The sequence below is a fragment of the Opisthocomus hoazin genome, chromosome Z (assembly GCF_030867145.1).
Source record: "Opisthocomus hoazin isolate bOpiHoa1 chromosome Z, bOpiHoa1.hap1, whole genome shotgun sequence".
Taxonomy (NCBI): domain Eukaryota; kingdom Metazoa; phylum Chordata; class Aves; order Opisthocomiformes; family Opisthocomidae; genus Opisthocomus; species Opisthocomus hoazin.
Window position 1 is genome coordinate 3884753 of NC_134454.1, and position 12768 is coordinate 3897520.

Sequence of the window (12768 nt, forward strand, 5' to 3'; positions counted from 1 at the left end):
TTTCCTCAAAGTTCCTAGATATTTTTTTCACGTATTCACAAATCACTTTTAAATAGACATAGATCTAAGTAGCAGAGCTGATCTCTGAATACACATTCCCTAATTTGCTATTCCAGTTTTGCAGCCTTAGAGATTGAACTGAGAGTTTTCCATCCACATCTGAATTTCCTCAAAGTTCGAAACAGATGTATTCGTGCTAGTCCCTTGCATTTCTAAGAATGGCAAAAGAAAGTGTTGTGCGTAATTGCCTCTGTTAGTGCCTTTCCTCTCTGAATAACAAGTAAATAATATCTATATCACCATATTTCCAAATTGAAGTCTTAAATTTCCAAAAAAAGACATTTTTCTATTCAGAGATTTTTTTCTCCTTTACCTGAAAACTAGATAATATAAACTGAGTCTAAGTGACATGAAATCACTGCCTGAGTCTGCAGATAGTCAGAAATAACAGATCAAGATGTATGAACCACAAATCACATCATAAAAATCAATGGAGCATTAGTTCTGTCTCCTACAATTTGAAAACCTTGTGATGCTCCTGCCCCTTCTCTTGAAGAACAAAAGAACCTTCCAAGTACCGAATTGCCCCAAGTGATATTGTCCTCATTAGACTGAAGGGAAGTGGACCTAGAAGCCAAAGGTATACCACAGTAATATTAATTTTAGAATGTATTAGGAAACTCAGACAAAGGTCAAAACTTTTATTTTTACTTTTAATGACCATCTAAAGTCTATTTCAGCTGGAAGCTGAAGATACTACATTCAAAGATCCCCCTTTTTTCATGCCGTTGGGAAGTTCAGAGAACACTTCAATACATGACAAAGCATACTACAGTACACACAAACAAACACTTGTATAATCATCAGAGCAAAGGTTTCCTATTTAATACTACATATGTTCTACAAACATCTAGAAAAGCCCTTCAGACTTCTAGGTTGTGAAATATAGACAAAATTCTAGATGCATGAAGGTAGGGAAGAATACTGGGTTAATTTCATGGCTGACATAGAACTCTGATATAAAATTAAGAAATAAATGGCTGTAAGCGTAGAGGAAATTCTGTCTTTGACAAAAAGGCACAAACCTATGCGCTGCCATCTGATAAGCAGTCAGCCCTCACAGTCAAGAGGAAAGGAGGTAAGAGAACAGTGGTTTAAGTGTGCTCATGAAGGCCTGAAGCATAAAGTTGAAACCCCTTGAACCAGTCAGATTTGGAACTCCTCAGAAACCTACAAACTACAGGCAGTGAGAACGTGGTGAACCAGTTCAACGCAAAGCAATGTGCAAACCTCTGTGACCAGAAGATGGTCAAGATAAAGGCATTAGAAAACAGAAAGGAGAGATTACACCACCATGTAATAAATATTATTCTCTGAGAATTGCTGATGCTTGGGAAAGCAGGATGAATGATCATCTTGCACCAAAGCTGTATGGCAGAGAATCCTTCAGATGGGATGCATCACACAACCCAGATCCCAAGACCTCTCTGGAAGGAGAAAAACAACCAACCAACCAGCCAAACCACCAACTAAATACCTATATGGCATTTACAGAGAGCTCCATATAATGCGGGTAACGCATTCTTAAATTTTTTTTTGTCCTCCATTAGGCTTTGCTGTGATCAAGAAAATGTCATGTGACTTACATTTGACAAGAAAGTATACCAAAGATCTGCATGGGACAAAGATTCATGCATCGTTTAGACAAGCTTTTTGTAACAACACTATGTATGGGTCAAGACACATACCCACACATTAGCAATCAGCACAGACCATGCTGATGTATCATTCAACCTGGCAACCAAAATTGATGGCAACAATGCAATAGGTGTTCGAAAGGACAAGTGCTGGTCCAGTAACAGCTCTCAACAGCTGACTCACACAGCTCACATAAAGTCATGGGCTATTCTGCACAGCTCGCAGTGTTTGTGGCTCTTGACTCAGGGCGGTAATCTTTGACCTACCCACCTGACTTATCCAGAACTATCACTGCAAGGCACTGTTCCGTCTGCTTTTACTCATACAGAAATCATGAGCCTTACTAAAAAGTGCAGTCTTTACAGCTGCAGAAGCATAAAAAATGCCAGAAACACAGACATAGACTAATGCTTATGTAAGGCAGATGCTATTTTTTGTGGGTTTGGTTAACAAAAGCATGTTATTGGATTGTCCAACTTTTGGAAGATGCTAGCTTGAACCTCAATTCTGCTTACATCATCCACAGCAACATTTGGAAGAACTGGACAGAGGGAACCTCCAGAAATGAATTTCCTTTTACATACGGTCATTTCCATGTCCAGAGTTTTATTGTCTCCCAGAAATGACAACTTATTTCTTTAGTGCTTGATGACCAAGTAGTATCCTGAGAATCCAAAGTTTGATTGAAAGATCTTATATATGTCCCAGATTGTTAGCTTTCAGAATACTGATGGCAGCACTCAACTTTGAAGACCACTGACCAGGCTGCTTGAATGAGCATATCACAGTTCTTTTTTAGCAGAGGGGAATGAACAGGCGTTTCTCCTTAGACATTGACCTGACTGGACAGCCACAGGACAGAAACATTTCAGAACTGTGTAACAGAAAACCATTAAGCAGACAGCGAGATGACATACAGAAAATGTGGGAACAGTTTTATAATCTTGTAGAAGATTGTCATGAAGAGTACAGGCCTCCATGTGGACAGCTGTGAAACAGACATGAGGATTCACTGTGATACACGTTCAACCAAGTCTTCGTGTCATGAATCTGTCTGGAAGAAAATCAGCCCTACTCGCAGAGTAGTGTACGATTACTCTGAAAAAGTTGCTGGATGGATCATGACCTATGTTACGTCACAGAACTCACATAACTCATTTACCCAGGTGACACATGGAAAGAGAGACATCCCTCTGTGATGAAAATGGTCTAAAGCTGTTGACAGCACCCTACCCAGTTCACAGAGGACCACGCACAGGGTGTCAGTATATGAAGCTGATCTCAGCTGGACACAAATCAGAGTTGGCAATGGCATTCCAGTCTAATTGCAGAATAGAAGGAAGCATGTAGCAAGTTACAAGATACAAACCAGCTTCCCTCCTGAACCACCTGCACTTTGCTGCTATCATTCTTCTAAACTTAATTTCTTCTGCACATCTAAGTTTAATTCACATAGTCCTTGTAGAAGGAAATAGCTGCAGCAGAATCTTTAGCTACAGGCGTACATCGACACGACCTCCGCAGAGTCTCCTAATAATAGGACACGTTGACTTCCTGTTAAAGCACTATCTTGTGAGAAGAATTTCTGAAAAGAGACAGAAAGGCAGGTACAGAGGCTACAGAGAGGCACAGTGGATCATACAGCCATTGTCAATGTGGTAATGAGCTGACTTTGCAAATATTGCTCTAAATAGAGGTGAGGTCAGGACCTAAACAAATACAGAGGAGTAAGAAAAGATTCTGAGCTCCTAAACACGGCCTCATGCTTCCTTCTGTGTAGAACAAGAATGGCAAAAATACTGCTGTACAAAACCATTGCCCATACTGATGATTTCTCAACTGCTCTGGAGGCTGAATCTGCCATCAGAAAAATCGTAAGACAGTACAATGAGCTATCTTTAGGTATAATAAAAAAGATCTCAATCAAGAACAGTGTCAATGAGCACTGAAGGTTGGCTGCTCCCTGAGGGACAGAGAGTAGAGCATAAGAATATGGCCATCAGGAAGGTTCCTCGCTAGCCATGGCCCCATCCCACAGTCCCCAAGCATGGCAAGCAGGGCAGACCCAGAGATGATAGCCAGTTTTCAACCAAGGGTCTACACCATCAGCAAAGTTCATGGTGATGACGCAAATCTGAGGTTGAGCCAGGAAGTTAATTCACAGCTTGGAGTCAGGATCAGGTCTGGTGAGGGTAACCAAGAGTCATACGCAGTTCAGTGATGATTAGGCACGACCATGGTGATAAGGCAGGTTCCACGCTCAGGCCAGGAAGTCTGAATCAATGGGGTCCACGGCCAGTCACAGACATGGCTCTGGTGGAGATGGACGTCAGGATGCCTGTGATGTAGCTCAGACAGGGACTGCAGACCCAGGCCTCAGCTGAAATACGTCTCTTGGGTAGGCTGCAGTGAAGGCCCCAGAAGAAGAAGGACAGGGCCATTAAGGTCCGTTAGTGCACCCAGGGCTATTGTTGCATAGCCCTTAAGGTGCTCCAGTTCTCAGACTAAAACCACAGAACAGGTCACTTCTGGAAAACTGTCCTGCTTCACCAAGGACAGCATAATTATTTTGCTAAGACGAAAGAAGAGAAAACACTTTAGGCTTCTGCTATCTAGACTGTGGTCCTTTCCAGGGGGTAGGGGAGAGAAGAGGTGGAAAAGACAAAGATATTACTTGAATTAACTTGAACTTGCACTGCATTTATTTGTAGCAAGTAAATAAATCTTGATGGTTCACTACAGAAAATTGGAAGGAAGCAAAGGAATAAGTTCAAAACTTTCATCCTCTTAATATTCCTACATTTAGAAAATCTGTGCTCTTGACTTCCTATGACACAGAGGCAAATGGGGCATAAAGGGCTTCCTTTCCTCTGGCATGCTGATTTACCACCCCAGCCATCAAATGACAGGCAACAGGAGTCTGCCATTCCAAACAAGGTGACTCTTAGAGAGCTCTGCTTACAGAAGTCCCAGCTAAAAATAATATTGAATGACTATCAAATTGTGCAAGGTTTGCCAGACTATGCTAGTGCCAAGGTAGCTGATGCAGTCATGCAGCATCAGAGAAACTGGGGGCACTTATTTAAAAGTTTGGCCTTTCACTTTAGCAGAATGCATTGCAACTGAGGAAATTTTCCTAAGACCTGAAGGACATGCCATACTTGTTGAAGAATGAAGCAGTCCATCTTACCAGAGACCATCTGGCTGGTTGCATCTGGACAGTAGCATATCATTGGTCTTCAGGAGCTAGGAATGAGCACTTCGACCAAGGTGATCAACCATCCTGCTAAACTAGGGTTTAGAGATGGACTACACTAGATGTCAAGTTTCTGTTCAGATCTCATCCATGTCTCATGACATCAAAAAAGTGACAAATGCATAGTCCTTTCCAAAGCAGCAGGAAATCCTCAAATGCTAGCAAGTATAAGGATGAAATATGGCCACTGCACATATTACATACCTGAGGGGAGGCCTTGAGTGACGGCATTAAATGCCACAAACATAAGTAGTAAAAGCTATTCATTGGAGGGGGGTAAAAAAAAAAAAGGCCTGGTAATAAGAAATGAAAAAATACATGAAACAAGCAGAATACTCCAGGTCCCAGATCCTTGATACTAAGCGTTGTTATGACAAACATACATCAGTAATAAAGCACAAATGAAGTATGATCTACTTATTTTATACAGCATTTTAAAACAGGTTTCTGTTCTGTCCTTGCCTATTTTGCAACCAAGATACTAATTCAGTTCTCAAATTCTCATAAAGGTGTTTCAACTTCTTAACATAAAATCCATGGGTCTTGCACTCTTTAACACACAATTAATCCAGTTTCTTAGGTAAATTTAAGCAAAAACATTTCTACCATCCATGTGCATAAACCCTTCGGTTGCATTTTCAAATGTTCTATACCCAAATGAGTTTACTTAGTTGTTCTGTAATTTAGAACAGAAGATCCACCGTAAGCCAGGTTATCCTAGAATCATGGAATGGTTTGGGTTGGAAGCGACCTTCAGAGGCCATCTAGCCCAACCCCCTGCAGTGAGAAGGGACATCTGCAACTGGATCAGGGTGCTCAGAGCCCCGTCCAACCTGGCCTGGAACGTTTCCAGGGATGGGACATCGACTGCCTCTCTCGGCAACCTGTGCCAGGGTTTCACCACCCTTATTGTAAAAAATTTCTTCCTTATACCTGGCCTAAATCTCACGTTTTAGTTTAAAACCATTAGCCCTTGTCCTATATTATCACTGTCCTGTGAAACAGCCTGTCCCCAGCTCTCTCACAGCCCCTCCAGGCCCTGGCAGCTGCTCTAAGGTCTCCCCGCAGCCTTCTCTTCCCCAGGCTGAGCAGCCCCAGCTCTCCCAGCCTTTCCTCCCAGCAGAGGGGTTCCAGCCCTCGCATCATTGCTGGGGCCTCCTCCGGCCCCGCTCCCACAGCTCCAGCTCTGCCCTGTGCTGAGGGCTCCAGAGCTGGACGCAGGACTCCCGGGGGGTCTCAGCAGAGCGGGGCAGAGGGGCAGAATCCCCTCCCTCGCCCTGTGCCCATGTTGTTGGGGATGCAGCCTAGGGCATGGCTGGCCTTCGGGGCTGCAACCACACATTGGTGGCTCATGTCAAGCTTTTCATCCACCAGTACCCCCAAGTCTCTCTCAGCAGGGCTGCTCTCCATCCCCTCATCCCCCACCCTGTACTGATAGCAGGGATTGCCCCGACCCATGTGCAGGACCTTGCACTTGGGTTTGTTGAATCTCATGATGTTCAGACAGGCCCACCTCTCCAGATTGTCCAGGTCCCTCTGGAAGGCATCCTGTCCTTCTGGCATGTCAGCTGCACCACTCAGCTTGGTGTCATCTGCAAACTTGCTGAGGGTGCAATCGGTATCACTGGCTAAGTGATATTAAGTGATCTTAATAAAGATATTAAACATTAAACTGGTCCAAATACAGACCTCTGAGGGACACCGTTCGTCAGCAGTGTGCATTTGGACATCAAGCCGTTGGGCACTACCCTCTGGATGTGACCATCCAATCAATTCTTCCCCTAAGCTAATTTTCTGAATCACTCAAAAACTGAAATTCTTGCAACGGTCATCCCAGAATTTCTTGCTTTTCTCCCTCTTTCCTCAGATTTGAAAATTCTGCAAATGAAGGAGATATACAGAAAAGATTATGAAATACCCTATACAGAAAGAGCATAGGTAACATTCTGAAACAAATTTCTGCTGAAAACATCAATAACATACAAAGGGTTTTGCTGTTTCATTGCACAAATGATGACATTTGGTTAATGGCAAATATTTAGATTCAGATGTTGATAATTTGAGATGAGCACGTAGTGCAAACACACTCTACAAAATGTAAGAACTCTCATCATAATTTTCAACAATGAAGTTTAGTGAAAAACATTAACTAGAAAACAGCAAAAATGGCATTTGTTTTTGTCCAGATGAAGTTAGACACACATGTAATTCAGACAGCTATTTATTCAAACTTTTGGTAGCACTCTAAGGACTCAGAACTTCTAAACTGCAGATAAGCATGCTTTTCTTAGGCTTGAAATGCTAGGCTGAAAACAATTTTAACTTAACTAGCTGGCAAGCCACTCTTTCTACCAACAAACAGTAAAAATGCATGCCTCAACACTTTTCTTGAAGTATGACAAATGCAAAACTCCAAACAATTAAACGGTAACTTTACTGCAGTTTTTAATATAAAATCCTGAGAACAAACAGTAATAGAAAATTATTTTCACTGTTTGTGCAAAATATAATTAATTTGACAAATTACAAGCACCTCAAACAGGGGTGGCTAAGAAATGAGAGCCTCTGTATATCATACAGACCATAGTGTTTTAAGAGTAGCTATACTGGGTTCATCTACATAGTCTTTTACCCCGGTACCCTGGGCTTGGGCAGTGACTGAAAGAGGAAGACTAAATAAAAATATAACAAGGAAACCATACACAGGCTTTTTCTTCAGAGCTTACCTAGCTCTTGAACACTTGCAGTTGGGCAGCTTCCACAGACAGAGGTGGTGTACATTAACAATCTGTAGTGGGTTTCTGTTTCATCAATTTTTCCCGTTACTCTTTCACCCCACGCAAATTTTTACCATCCACAACATTTTGTTGAAAGAAGCTGCACGCTTTACAAATATATCATTTTATTTGCTTGAATATTTCATCTTCTAGCTTTACCTGATATAAACTAGTTTTACGAATCAGTCAGCTACTAATACCTGTTTAATTTTATAATGCCTCCCTTCATTTTATAGACATCTATCGTATCCTCCCATCTTAATTTTGTTTTCAAACTGAAGAATTGTAGCTTGCTTATGTCTCCTTATACGGAAGCTATTCTACATTTTTTATCACCTTGTTGCCCTTCTCTAAGTCTTTTCTGCTTTTTTCCACACCAAAAACTAAAAAATATGCCTATATGCGATACAGTCTAGTGAAACAGACACTACTGTAAAAAGAGACACATAGGGATTACTAGAGAAATCAGGGACAACTTGGCAATGCTAACAGTTAAATTAATACTTCATCTTCTAATAAGATAAATATAATATAGAGCTAATTCTGCTCAATATTAATTCTAACAAAACATCAGCTGTCAGTCAAATGTCGAGGTTAAATCCAGTGTGGATGCGATACATCTCGAACACTGAATCTCAGCTTTCTCTTACATATTTGTATATATTTTCTGAAAAATAATGTGACTGTGTGGGAGCTCTTGGGAATTAAAAAAATGGTATTAGAGAATTTCACTTCACCAGTGATGAAGCTGGAAAGTGCCCATATAAATTCTAAGCCAGCTAATAAGTTAATTAAAGCATTTTTCAAGAAACAGAGAGCAAAAGACACACATTCAAAAAAGTTCTTGATGACAGCACCTGAGCTTCTCCTAAATACCTATATTCAGTAGCAAGATATCTGCCTTTATTTTACCACTTAAAAAGATTTGCCCTCATCGCTAAAAATAAAGCAGCATGAGAAATAAGGTTGTGCTAGATTGAAATGACCTGTGTATACCTGCTAACTTGTGATTTTCTAGCAAGTTTCAAAAGTGGTACTTTCCTCAAAGCTGTAGCTCTTGAAACCATTAAATAAAGTGTTTGCAATTTCCTTGGTTATAGCCTGGAAGCACTTAAAATCTCAAAAGGCATAAGAAAATAGGCATATAAATGAAATCTGTAACTCTAACAAAACTTTTGTGGGTTTTTTCTTTTTTTTTCTTTTTTTTTTTTTTTTTTTGAATAAACATGGCACCTTACATGTTTTAAACAATGTGGTGTTCACAACATCTCAGAAAACTGAACGGTTAATTCTGCTCATTTCAACCCATCCAGGGATGTGACACAGTGAACTGTGGTGCAGAAATCCCTGCATCATAGGTGAGCTGGCTGTGGATGTTCAAGAATAGCTACACTATGACAGCCTTGCTCTCAGATTAATTAGCCTTACTTCTCAGTGTACAGAGCCACATGGCTAAACGGCTTTTGAGACTCCTGATGGAATCCTTGGAAAGCAACCTGATGACTGTCTTCTTCAGTGATTACAGTGGGGATTTCTCCCTCAGCAGGAACCAAGGGTTTAAAACCCTTTTAATCAATTTTACTATAAAATACCTTCCCAATACATTAAATATCATTCCCCTGCCCCCATTTATAAGGCTTAATTTCATATAAGACAGATCTACAATATTGTTCTACAAGGGACCCAGGAAAGTGATGTCAGGGATTTAATCCAATAAAGCTATATGAGGAAGAAAATCAAAAAAGGGTAGTATTAAACTTAAAATCTAACTACAACCTGCACACAAATAATAAAGCCTTTTCATAAATGGAACTAACATTTTGTTAAAATCTGAAAAGAAATAGCCCAATAAAGCAACAGAAACTCAGCTACTGATAGTCACTGTGTACTGGGATATTTCAAGGGGTAAATTTTCAAAGCAGTGCACAGGGAGTTACATACATAAATTCCATTAACAATAATGTGTTCCTCAGCTCTCAGTGATATTAACTTTTAAGTGATGTTATAACTATTATAACAATCTTGCATTTATGACAGTATTCATCTGCACACTATCTCCTAAACAGAGCTTGTATATAAACCATATTACTCTTTCACTTGCATTTAGCAACGATATATTCAATTTTTATGGACATCTGCTCACAGTTTCCTCAAACTGCATGTTGGTGTATGTTTTTTAATGTAACTGATAGGTTTAAATAATTAGTATTGCTGGATTTAATCACTAATTTCCTCATACTGTAAGAGGCAACTTAATATTTCTGCATAGCAGATGTAATACACAATATTACACAGAACTAAATTATTACAAACAGTGCCAGCAGTTTTCTATACACAGTACTTAAGATAATTATAAAAAATCATCTTCATTACTGCATGCTAGCATTTTTTTAACAGTTTAATTTGGATAGGTTACAAGATACATTCAAATCACACAGATACAATTACTGCAAACCTAAGAAGCTATAAAATGTTCCCAACCAAATCCCTTTGACCCTGTTAATGTCTGTTCCTTGTTAATCTAAGGCAAACATTGTTTGTAGTGTGCATTTGTTATGGAATATGAAGAAAAGAAAGGAAATCCCTGAACAGTTGTTATTGATTCCAGCATTTACCGACTGAAAGTTAAGTGCCGTTTACAAAACAGAACAGATGCAGATGCTGACAAAAAGGTAAACAATTGTTGTATGGCTTACTGCCAGATTCTAAGCCAATATATTAAACTCCAAGTACAGCTCATTTCCCCTATAGATTGCACTTATTGCCACTTCATTTCCTATGTGCTCTGTCTCCCTATTGCTGTGCCTGGCACTAAGCTATTTTCAGTTCTTCGGTGACCCCTGAGGCCTAGTGCTCCCTCACATAGCCATTAGTGAAGGGAATTGCATGTGTCTGACATGGCCTGAAACCAATTATTTGGTATTTTCTTCAGAATGATGCCCAACTCTGTTGGGAATGAGCAATCATGAAATAATTTACCTCCTGATTTAATTTTTTCCTGCACAAATTAGTTGTAGCCTGAGCTAGTTATACACAGCTGCCTGTGACATATCTCTGTCTTATCAAGATTCTACTTGAAATGATGAAAAAGGGAAGGGGGGAGGAGAGTTGAATAGAATAGGTTGGGGAATCCTGCTTTAAAAAGGCATTGACAAGTTTATCAGATATACTGATCACATGTACTCTCTGCTGATTGAAACTGGCAGACCCATAAAGAACCATCAGTGCAGCAAAGGCAACCACACAGATGCAAACTGCTATCCGAGTCTTTCAGGTTTTTTAAACACCTGTCTTGCTCTGCAGCTCCCTGTTAGTCCCAGCGAAACCCAGGGGTGCCAGCAGAATCTGACACAGCGGCTTACGCAAACAGACTACATGTTGGCTTATTTTTGTCCCTGTTTTTAAAAAAAATGGTCACAGATGTAAAGTTAACAAACAGTTTCTTATTAGATATCACCATTAACTTGTGACTTTCCTAAGTGCTTACAGTATACATCCATACTGTGCACGTGTCAAAAAAATGTAGTGAAGTAAGGGATCAACTTCTGTATAAACATAGTAAGCATGTATAAATTTGCATATATTTAATCAAGAGAGTGTGTCTGTCGTAGAAAGAGATATGTCACTGCCAGCTATTAAACAAGCTCAGTGAGGACTACACTAATCTTTTGAAAGACATTCACTATACATGAAATTTTAATCAAATCTGCTCCGTAATGTCTTCTCAGTTAAATCAGATCAGTTTTCACCTCGTTGTGAAGGCTGATTCCATATCAGGTCATTAGATGCATGCTATCAAATGCTTAAGTCCTTTGTTAACACTGAGTGTACAGGTCTATCAAAATTAAATCCTTACTTGAAATCATGTTCACCAACCGACGAAAGGCTAGACCAGTGCTGGAAACGCAGGCTGGAGAGCAAGAACATCTGATCAAACTCTGACACCAAATTTATGTAGTAATCTCCAGCAAATCATCTCACCAATCTGACTCCTTGACAGCATACAGCTACTTTACAACTCTGCTGAACAAATTACAGACTTCCTCAAGCGCTCTGAGGATGAAGTGCCATGTAATAATGTTTAATAAAACTACTTTCTACACAGATATCTATCTCAGCTTGCTCTGAAACCAGAGGTTCAACCTGCTCCTTAGTTTTCAAAAACACACGTATCTTCTAATAAATTACAAGACATTCCAATTATACACTGCAATTTCTGCTATGCAATGACATTTCAAAGAATTCAAATGTCAACAAATTAAGTAGCTTCTGAATTAAAACTAATTAATGATGGGTCAATTTAAGGAATTTAGCAGCTGTTATCCAATCATTTTCTGATAATTATCATAATAATGAAATAGCAGACATTCTTTAAACTTTCTTTCAACTAGAACGGTCAGAACACTTGCAGATAGACTATATTTGCAGTTGTTTATAGCATTTATGAGGGTTTTTTTTAGTTGCTATTCTGAAACCAACAAATTCTTCTAAAGTAGTGCCTACAAGCAAACAGTCCTCTTCAGAAAACTGCACGAATTATCCTACGACGAAATGTTATTCTTTGTAATATTTCTCAGTAGGACTGAAACCATATTCCAGCCCTTCTGGTGACAGAAACTGGTTACACAGACATTTTTTGAATTTTCCTGCCTACACTGTGGGCTGAGGAAGCCATTACATTCCCCGCAGTCTCCACACACATGCACAGAAAACACCAAAGGAGAGCACCTGAAGAAAGCATAAAAACTGAGGGAACCTGCAGCAAACTGGAGACAGCACCAACACAGAAATAGGGTGGTTCTTGAAGAACTCTAAGATGTTCTTCAGTCTTTGTTGAAAGAGAAATTAAGTACTGCCAGGTCTGTCAAACTTTCTCACTCTAACTTTGATAGGACTTGCATATGTTTGCCTGCAAACCATTTAAAATATTTGCCTGATAAAAGAAAATTCTAATCTGTATTTGAAAATGTAGTAATTAACATATTTATTTTAATCTGCTTGCAATTTCTTTAATGTCTGCAAGTATAAAAATATCTG

The 12768-nt window shown here is 39.7% G+C and overlaps 1 protein-coding gene across 2 annotated transcripts in view; it reads right to left on the reverse strand.

Annotated features, from left to right (window-relative positions):
• KIAA0825 (KIAA0825 ortholog) overlaps positions 1-12768 on the reverse strand; it is a 251925-nt gene that overhangs the window by 183717 nt on the left and 55440 nt on the right. The window lies entirely within an intron of this gene.